This window comes from Acomys minous, assembly GCF_964271855.1.
Source record: "Acomys minous genome assembly, chromosome: 10".
NCBI lineage: Eukaryota > Metazoa > Chordata > Mammalia > Rodentia > Muridae > Acomys > Acomys minous.
This window is the reverse complement of record NC_140491.1, coordinates 93,554,467-93,564,060: the sequence shown is the minus strand read 5'-3', so window position 1 is coordinate 93,564,060 and position 9,594 is coordinate 93,554,467.

Genomic DNA, 9,594 nt, shown 5'->3' with positions numbered 1-9,594 from the left:
ACAGCTTTAGTATCCATCAACAGATGAATTGGTTCTCTTTCAAGCCGGCACTTATGCATAAAAGAATATGATTCAACTCTAAAATGCCCTAATTTGGCATGGAGTGAGTTCTATGTGATCACTTCTTAACATAAACTTTTCAGACGAGTAAATAAAAGAACTCTCCTTGCACTATGACATTAATCAACAAGTGATAACCAACTCTCAGGACACCATTGCACAGAGGAAATACAAGATGTGCTTGGTTTTTCTTCATCTGGAGAACAACATTTTGTAATTATTTTCTCTCAAAATGTCCAGAAATTAATTAAAGGGGTTGATGTCTCCCAACTTTATTTCTATTTCAGAGAAAATAAAGAAATACATTGCCCAGAACATATGCTCTCTTATTATAAAAAGCTTACAATGCTGTCATTTTTCTTGTCATTAAAAAAATACAGAGAGCCTGGACCATGGCAGTGACTGAGATTCCTGTCTCAGCGTGCTGTATTTGACGAGATGATTGCCATTTCCTGACCACAGTGCACTGCACTCTTAGTCTGCTTACAAACTAAACATATCCACTGGTTAAAACAGGATGTGTGTAAAGACTAACACATGGAAAGGCTGATCCAGACATGAGATCAGCTATCTGAGCTTCAGTCTTCAAGCAACTGCAGGCCTACAGTGTGTCAAATGCAGATTTCCAGGCACCAACCCTCAGAGATGCCGCCCAATAGGCCTGAGTGGCTGTTGGCAGATCCTGATGTTTGAGGTCCCAGCTCACCACGTCTGAAGAGCTCTCCTGAGCTGGGTACGGAATGGAGGACTCCATTCTCAGTAGGGGGTTACTTTCTCTCTTTCTGAATGGCCAAAAATGCAGGGTCAACTTCCTTTCTCCTGATAAGAACCTGCTGACTGGCAACCCCCAACAACAAAGAGCTAGAAAGGAGAACGCCACCTTCCCATCCCATGACCTGTCTCCAAAGCCCTAAAAATTCAACCCATACTCAAGGGATGCTGAGAGTTTCCGGAATTCCTAGAACATAAAACATACCTGCACCTGAAGCCCCAGCCAATAGTATATACTTACTCTAAGAACCCCTCCCTTACCCCACAAGAACTATATAACTCTGTTCACCCCAAATAAAGTTGAACTGTCTCACAGAAGTCAGTCATTTTATTCCACTTGCAGGCTGTCCAGGTTTCCATTGCTTTTGCTCCCTTGGCCCTCCTGGACCAGTATCACCCAACAAATCCCCAAGGGGAAGGGAAGGTCACAGGTGGCAGAAGAATCTTTCCCCCTGCCCACTCAAATAGGTTTTCCAGATTTAAAATGGATGGTTGATGTAATAGAGCCCCAGACCTTAGTAGGCCTCCAGACCTTAGCACAACTGACTCCATGATGGTGTGATGCCCAAATTTTCAGAGATTCCCCAAACAGACCACCCAAAAGCCAAGTCTAAAATGCAATGGCAAGGAAGTCTTTATTGCAGGTTCGTACCTGGGCCACACCTCATATGCACTGTCACAGCAGATGCAGGGAAGTGGCCTTGAGTCTCAATTGAAAGGGGTTTTTATAGGTCTTATACGAAGAAATGGGTTTTACAGTATATGGCTGGATGGCATTTGGGCAGAAAAGCTATAAGCAGTGATTACAAGCCTTGGGGTAGGTGTAGGGGCAAGTTGGCCTATAAAAAAGATTGGCTGAAGCAGTCATGGGGGTGTTAGGAGGAACTTTGGCCTGGCTTCTCCTAATTGTTTGTTGCTATATGCCAGAACATCTGATGGTCAGATTGACAAGCATAGAGTATATTTGGACTTTCCCAAGGTGAGCTGATTATATTGTTAGGGAATATTTTTCTGTTTAGACTAGTTTGTGGTTTTTCCTGGAATCTGGGTTCAGCATTAGTCAGTTTTAAGATGAAATGGAGTTTTCTTTTCAAAATGGAGTTTGTCTTGTCCTTACAGTGGAAGGCTGTAAAACTCACCATGTAGACAGAACCACCTGCCAAACTAAAAGTACTAATACATCAAAGTCCACATAGTTCTGGGAAAGTCTCTAAATGTACTATCTTGCTTTTTGGTTTCTGTAGTTCCACTTCTAGCTGACTGTTCTTGTTAACAGAAGTATGTTTACCCAGGACATATTGTTTGTGCTTAAAAGCTCACCCTGAGAAAAGCTTGATGCTACAGCGGGATCTTGAATACTTAGTGTAGTCACCAGTCTACAAGATCTATAAAGAGTTAATGTTGGCTTAAACCCAGATCTGAGCAGTCTTCTCTGGTAAATACCCCACAACACTCAAGGATCTATAGTTTGTGACATGCTGCTCAAAAAAATGTTAATTTCTCTGATATGGGTTAAGGGTAAGGGAAATGACTAATGAGAAAGTAGAAAGAAAATGTCAACAAGATTCAGCATTCCCTTGGAAGGAAACCGATTGCTGACCATATTTGTAGATTTCCCATGGTGGTTTTGTAAAGTCACCTCCAACCTCAGAGCATGACAGTCCCCAGGTTTACTGAAGTAGAAACCCTTTGAAAGGGTCTCATTCAATACTCTTACCTCAGTGGTTTCTGCCTCTCTCCCCTTTGTGCAACTCTTGAGGAAAAAAGAATTAACCAGTATGAATACACCCACTCCTAAATCAAAATCACACCGATAGCTTTTTTTTTTTTAAAATATATATACTCCACAAGCATGTGAAACCTGCCCATCTCTAGTGTTATCTCTTAATTTAGTTTTTCAGTATTATATAGTTTCCATTGTGGAGACCTTTAATATTCTTGCTTACAGTTATTTCCAGGTATTCTTGAAGCTATTGTGAATAGAGCTGTGCTGATTTATTCCATAATTTTATATGAAAGCTACTCATTTTATATGTTGATTTTGTGCCTGACGACTTTGATGAAAGTGTTCATCACATCTAAGTGATTTCTGGTAAAAATCTTTGGTATTTTAAGTATAGGATTATGATTTCTCCAAATATAGTTTCACTTATGCCTTTTAAAAAACATTTATTTATTCATTCATTCATTTATTTATTTTGTGTGTATGGATGCTTTGTCTACATGTAAATATATGCACCATGCATATGAAGTCTCTAAGGCCGAAAGATGGTATTGAGTCCTCCTAGGACTGGGATTACAGATAATTACAGGTGCTGGGAATCAAACCTGGGTCTTCTGGAAGAACAAGCAGTGTTCTTAACCACTGAGCCATTTGCCCCGCCCCCCATGCCTTTCCTTTTTGTCCCTTTTCCTTTCTTCCTTTTCTCTTTCCTTCCTTCCTTTCTTTTCTTTCTTTTTTTCAGAAACCATAATATATAACTAGTAATATCAAAACAAAACAAAACAAACAAAGCCTTGAGACAAAAATTCTCCCAGAATATAACTGAGTTCATTTAAGTCGGTGGTCTGCTGTTAGTCATGAACCATGCCCTTTAGCGTGGTTTGTATGCCCAGAGAGACCTCATTGGAGAAAACTGATTTTTCTTTTGGGAGTGATTGTTAATTTGAGATAACTTCTAAGTTAGAAATGGTGTAGTTTCCAGATCACAAGATCCCCAAAAAGACCACCAGAACTCGATACCGATGCAACACATACAGAGTCCTGTATTACAGGCTCGAGCTCAGATCACAATCCTTCCTGGTGCAACAGGACAGGAGAGTGGTGCCAGAACTTCAAGGATAATGGGTTTATAAAGGGAAAAACCATAAGCAGGGCTTGTGGGTCACAGAAATGTCAACCTTTAGTTGGGTTGGGTGGAGGCTGGATCACAAGGGGAAGTTATGGGTCACAGGAATCTGACCTTTAGTTGGGTTGGGTGGAGGCTGGATCATAAGGGGAAGGTTTCTTTTTTAATTTTTTTTTCAAATCTCAGAGGAACATTGGATGCTGATTATATCTAATTGCTCAGGAGACTGCTGGCAGGTACAGTTTATGGGAGCACATGGTCATTCCCACAACACAGGGAGAAGTAAGTGTCACCTAGAGGACAAGTTCTCACAGAACATACAGACCATGGCATTAGTTACAGAACACATAGAACATGGCATTAGTTTGGTCCTTGCAATGGGATATCATGTCCACTTCTCCTTCTCAGTTCAGAGACCCTTGTGGGACTCTGCTGGATAAGGCTGAAGTCTGACTTCTCCAGACAGCCATTTTTCACTCAGGCTATGAAGACAGACTCCCTTTTCTTAGCAGGATTCTCACTCCATCTCATCTGGTAATCCCAGATTTGTAAGAAATGTCACATAGCCCTCAAGGAAGATTAAAGACCCAACCCTTTCCTGATAAGAAACTTCTTCATCAACACAGGGAATTCCTGGAAGTAGCCACCCTATGCTGAGATCCTAGCCTCCAGCAAATGACCTTGAATTGTACCTAGAAGTCACCCCCTCACACATATAAAATAATTAAGTACTGTTTCCTCCTTTATGAGATAGGACTTGTGAGTTACTGCATCACTGTATGTAGAATAAGTATCCTGGCATCCTTAGCCCTAGCAAATCAGACACATTCATCCTCAAAAATCCCTCCACATTGCCCAAATCTAATAAATAATGGCTGGCTGGCATGCTTGGGGCACTCCCTTGCTCACCATTCCTCCACCATAACCATCTGAGACTCCACTTATTTTGGGAGCAACCACCTAGTGGATACCCAGTTGTCAGGCAGCAGTGGTGCCTTTGTAGCCATTGGGACCTGCTTCACCACTACTGCCAACTCTGTGCTGATGCCCCATGAAGCACTGCTGGGTCTGCATCTTACTGGACCTACCTGCTGTCCCATTTTAGAAATCCACCTGGTTCCTCTGCTCTGCAAGGCACAGCATCTCAAACAAGGAACTATAACCCTTGGTACTATCATGGGCTTGTGCAGCTCCTGAGTCTCTGTTGCATTCAGAGACCGTCAGTCTCATTCTTAGACTGTAGCATTCTATGGAAAACCCACTTTCCACCTCCCCCAGAGGCATCAGGAACCTGGCTTAGCACCCAGGCAATGGGCCTCACCCTAAAGCTCTCTTAGCAGCTCCTGATTGAGAAACCGGTCCTTGATACCTTTGATCCCAAGGTCCAGCCATTCTCATCTGGAGGAAAACAGTGCCTGGACCAGCTCACAAGATGTGGGATCCAGCCCACCCATCCAGGCATTATGAATTGAGCAGCAATGAACATGGTTGAGCAAGTGTCCTTACGGTAGGATGATGTATACGTTGATTATAATGCTCCAGAGTGGTATATCTGGGTCTTGGGTTAAATCAATACCCATCTTTCTGAGAAACTGCCACAACTGTTTCTATAGTGGTTATACAAATTTTCACTTCCACTATCAATGGATAAGTGTTCTCCATACTCACACATCTTCACCAGTGTGATTTGTCATCTGTTTTATTGATCTTGGCCACTCTAGCTTGTGTGAAAGGAAATATTAAAGTGGTTTTGATTTACATTTTCCTGAAAACTAAAGATGTTGAATATTTCTAAGTGTTTCTGAGTTATTTATATTTCATCTTTTGAGAACTGTCCTAAGATCCAGAGAGGGCAACAGACTCACCCAAACAACAAAGACAGGTTATTAGCACCTGGAATTACAATAATTCCAACCCTAGATGCCCAGAACCAGCAAAAAATATCAGTAACAGCCAGAAAAATATGTCTCCACCAGAACCCATCAACTCTACAACAGTAGCCCTTGCAACATGCAATATAGATAAAGCACAAGACAAAGACTTCAAAGTAGCTATTATCAATATGTTTAAGGACTTTAAAGAGGATATGAATAAATCCCCATAATGAAGTCTGTGAAATACAATGGAAGGAAATTATAAAAACGGTTTAAGACATGAAATTAGAAATTTTTCCTTTAAAGAAAATAAAAACTGAGATAAATCTGGAAGTGCAATTTTCAGTGTGGTGGGGTTTGGGGATGGAGAGATGGCTCAGCAGTTAAGAGCACTGGCTGCTCCTCTCGATGACCAGGGTTCAATTCTCAGCACCCACATGGCAGCTCATAACTATCTGTAACTCCAGTTCCAGGGGATCAACTGCACTGGGGATGCATGTGGTGCACATATATGTGCACGCAGGCAAAATACCCATACACATAAAATAAAAATAAGTACATCCTTAAATAATTTTTTTTTTCGAGACAAGGTTTCTCTGTGTAGCTTTGGCTGTCCTAGACTCACTTTGTAGACCAGGCTGGCCTCAAACTCACAGCGATCCACCTGCCTTTGCCTCCCAAGTGCTGGGATTAAAGGTATGTGCCACCATGCCTGGCTTAAAATAATTTTTTTTAAGAAAGAAAGGAAAATGCAGGAAGTTAAACAAATTCTTCAGAGAAAAGTCTCACCAAAACATTGGAAGACAGTAGAACAGATAATATCAAGCGTTAAAGGCAAGGTAGAAGAAAATGGTACATCTAAAAACAATCCAAACACAAAACATTTAGGTAATCTGGGACACTATTAAAAGACCAAATACATAAACAATATGATTAGAAAAAGGAGAAAAATCCAGGTCAAAAATCTCAGAAAAGATTTTTGACAAAATCATAGAAGAAAACTTCACTAACCTCAAGGAAGAGATGCCCATAAAGGTACAAGAAACATACAGAACACCAAATAGACTAGACTCCAAGAGAAACTCTCTTTGATGTATAATAATCAGAACACTGAGTGTTCAGAACAAGAAATGAGTGCTAAAAGATGCAAAGGAAAAATGTACAGGACAAAGAAAATATTAAAATCTACAAGGAAAAAAGGAACAGAACAAAGAAAGAATTTAAAGGCTTCAAGAATGAAAGAACAGGTAACACATTAAGGCAGACCATTAGAATAATACCTGCCTTCTCAATGGAGCCTCTAAAAGCCACAAGGGCTTGTATCGATTTTTCTATAGACTAAGAGATCACAGATACCAGCCCAGACTACTATACATAGCAAAATTATCAATCATAATAGATGGAGAAGGAAAAATATTCCACCATAAAACAATATTTAAGCAGAATGTATCTACAAATCCAGCTAGAAGGCACTATAAAGATACTTTTAGTCCAAAGAGGTTAACTATGAGTAGAAAGACATGAGAAATAATCTCAGAAGAGTAAATCAAAAGAAGAAGAAACCCTCATAAAACACTAACACAAAATAAGAGAAATCAGTAAACACTACTTATTGATAACTTTAACTTTCAATAATAATGTCTTAATTCCCAAATAAAAAGACAGACTAACAAATTAGAATAAAAAAACAAGTTCCAGCTTTCTGCTTTATTTAAAAAAAAACACATCTCAGCATCAAGAATAGATATCTTTTCAGGCTAAAATGTGGAAGAAGACATTCCAAGTAAATGTACCTGAGGATCAAGCTGCTGTATCCATTTTTATACCCGACAGAACAGACTTCATATCCAAACTAATCAGAAATAAGGAAGGAGACTACATACTTATCAAAGGCAATATTCCACCAAGAGGATATAAAGATCTTAAAACACTTATGCACAAAGTATAAGGGCACCCACATTCACAAAAGAAACACACTACCACTAAAACCACACGTTGCCCCTTTCTTATCTTGCTTTATACTCTAGCTAAGACGTCAAGTACTGTATTTACTAACAGTGCAGGAAAGAGATTCCTTTGTCTAGTAGCTGATTTGGAGTAAATGCTTTCAGGACTTACTCCATTTATTACAGACTTTTACCTACTACGTTAAGGTATGTTCCTGCTCTTCTTACTTTTTCTTATGGCTTTTGTCATGAAGAGGTGTAGAACTTTGTGAAAGGTTTCTTCTGCATCTTTTGAGATGATTGTATGATTTCTATCCTTACATCTATTATGTAATGTGTTACATTAATGAATTTGTACGTGTTGAACCATCATTGTATTCCTTGAATGAAACCAAATAGGCCTTGATATAAAATCTTTCTAGTGTGTTCTTAGATTTGAATTTGGTTTGCATGTGTTTTGTTAAACGTTTTTTTTTTTCTGTTTATCAGAAATAGTTCTTTCTTTTTTTTGTTGTTATGTCCTTATTTGGCTTTGGTTGGGTAATACTGGGTTTATATAATGTGTTAGATAGTAGTAGCCTTTCTTTTTTGGCTTTAAAACAGCTTTTCCTTTTTAGAAGTCTAGTAGAATTCAAAAGTCTAGTAGAATTCAGCAGTGAACCCAGAGTCATGGGTTTTCTTTCTGCAATCCTGTTTCTTGTTGCATATTTGTTTAAGAGTTTATATCCGCTTAATTTAATTTTGGTAGCTCTAATTTTCTAGCCATTTATCCATTTCTTCTAGGTTCTCCAAGGGTTTGGAATATGTGCGTTGACTATATTAGCAAATGGTCCTTTGTATTTTACTGGGATCTACTGTAACACTCCTAATTTCCAAATTTATTAACTTGGGTCTCCTCTGTCTTTCTTTTGGTTAGTTTGTCAAATATTTTATTGATCTTGTTTTAATATTAAAAACTCACTTCCTCCCTATTTTGTTGATTTATTGTTATCTTAGTTTTAAATTGATTAATTTCTTCCCTGATCTTTATTTATTTCTTCTTCTCTAGTGCTTTGAAGTTTTTTCCTCTATTTTTATGACTTGAGGTGCACCTTTAAGTTATTTCCTTATAAGATATTAAATTAAAAAAAAAACCAAACATGCACAGCTACAAACTTTCATCTTTGTGTTTTCTTTCTCATGTCCCAAGGGTTCTGACAAATTATGTTTTCATTTTTTCTTTAACTGCATGATAATTTAAATATCTTCTATGATTTGTTTGATGATACATTAGTTATCCAAGGGAGTATTGTTCAATTTCCAAGTCTTTGCATTATTTCTGGGGTTTTCATTAAACTGTGATCTGATAAGATACAAGAACGTATTTCAATTATATTTGTTAAGATTGTTATAAAGTCTAAGGCGTTCTTTCTGCCTCTCTCAGACTTGCTGAATGGATCAAGAAACAAAATCTATTACTTTGTTATCTACAAGAAACACATATTAGCTTTAAAGATAATCACTGCGTTAAAGTAAAAAGATGGACAAAAATACTCCAATCAAATAGCACCAGGATGTAACCAGATATTGATATCTTAACATCTTTCCAAATAGACTTTAAACTATAGAAAATAAGAGGAAATAAACAGGAACACTTCATTCTAACCAAGGGAATGGTTAACCAAGGAGACATTATTATTCTAAACATATGTGCACCAAACTCTGATGCACACAATCTCATAAAAAAAAAAGTCTACTTCTGCAGCATTTAAAGATACAGTTTAACATACTCATAAACAAAAATTGATTTCAATGCCCAGGTTTTCCCAACAGACAAGTCATCTGGACAAAAAACAAATGGAGAAACATCAGAAGTAATGGATACCATATATCAAATGTACTTTACAGATATCTACAGAACATTTTGTCCAAACACAATCTACTCAGCATCTCACAGAAGCTTCTCGAAAATAGACCAGGAATTAAATGAAAATGAAAATACAACAAAGCCTCTGTGACACTTGTGAAGAAGGGGGAAATTTATTCATTTTTATTTTATTCAAAATAGATTGTTTTATACAATATTTTGATTACAGTTTCCCTTCCTCTGACTCC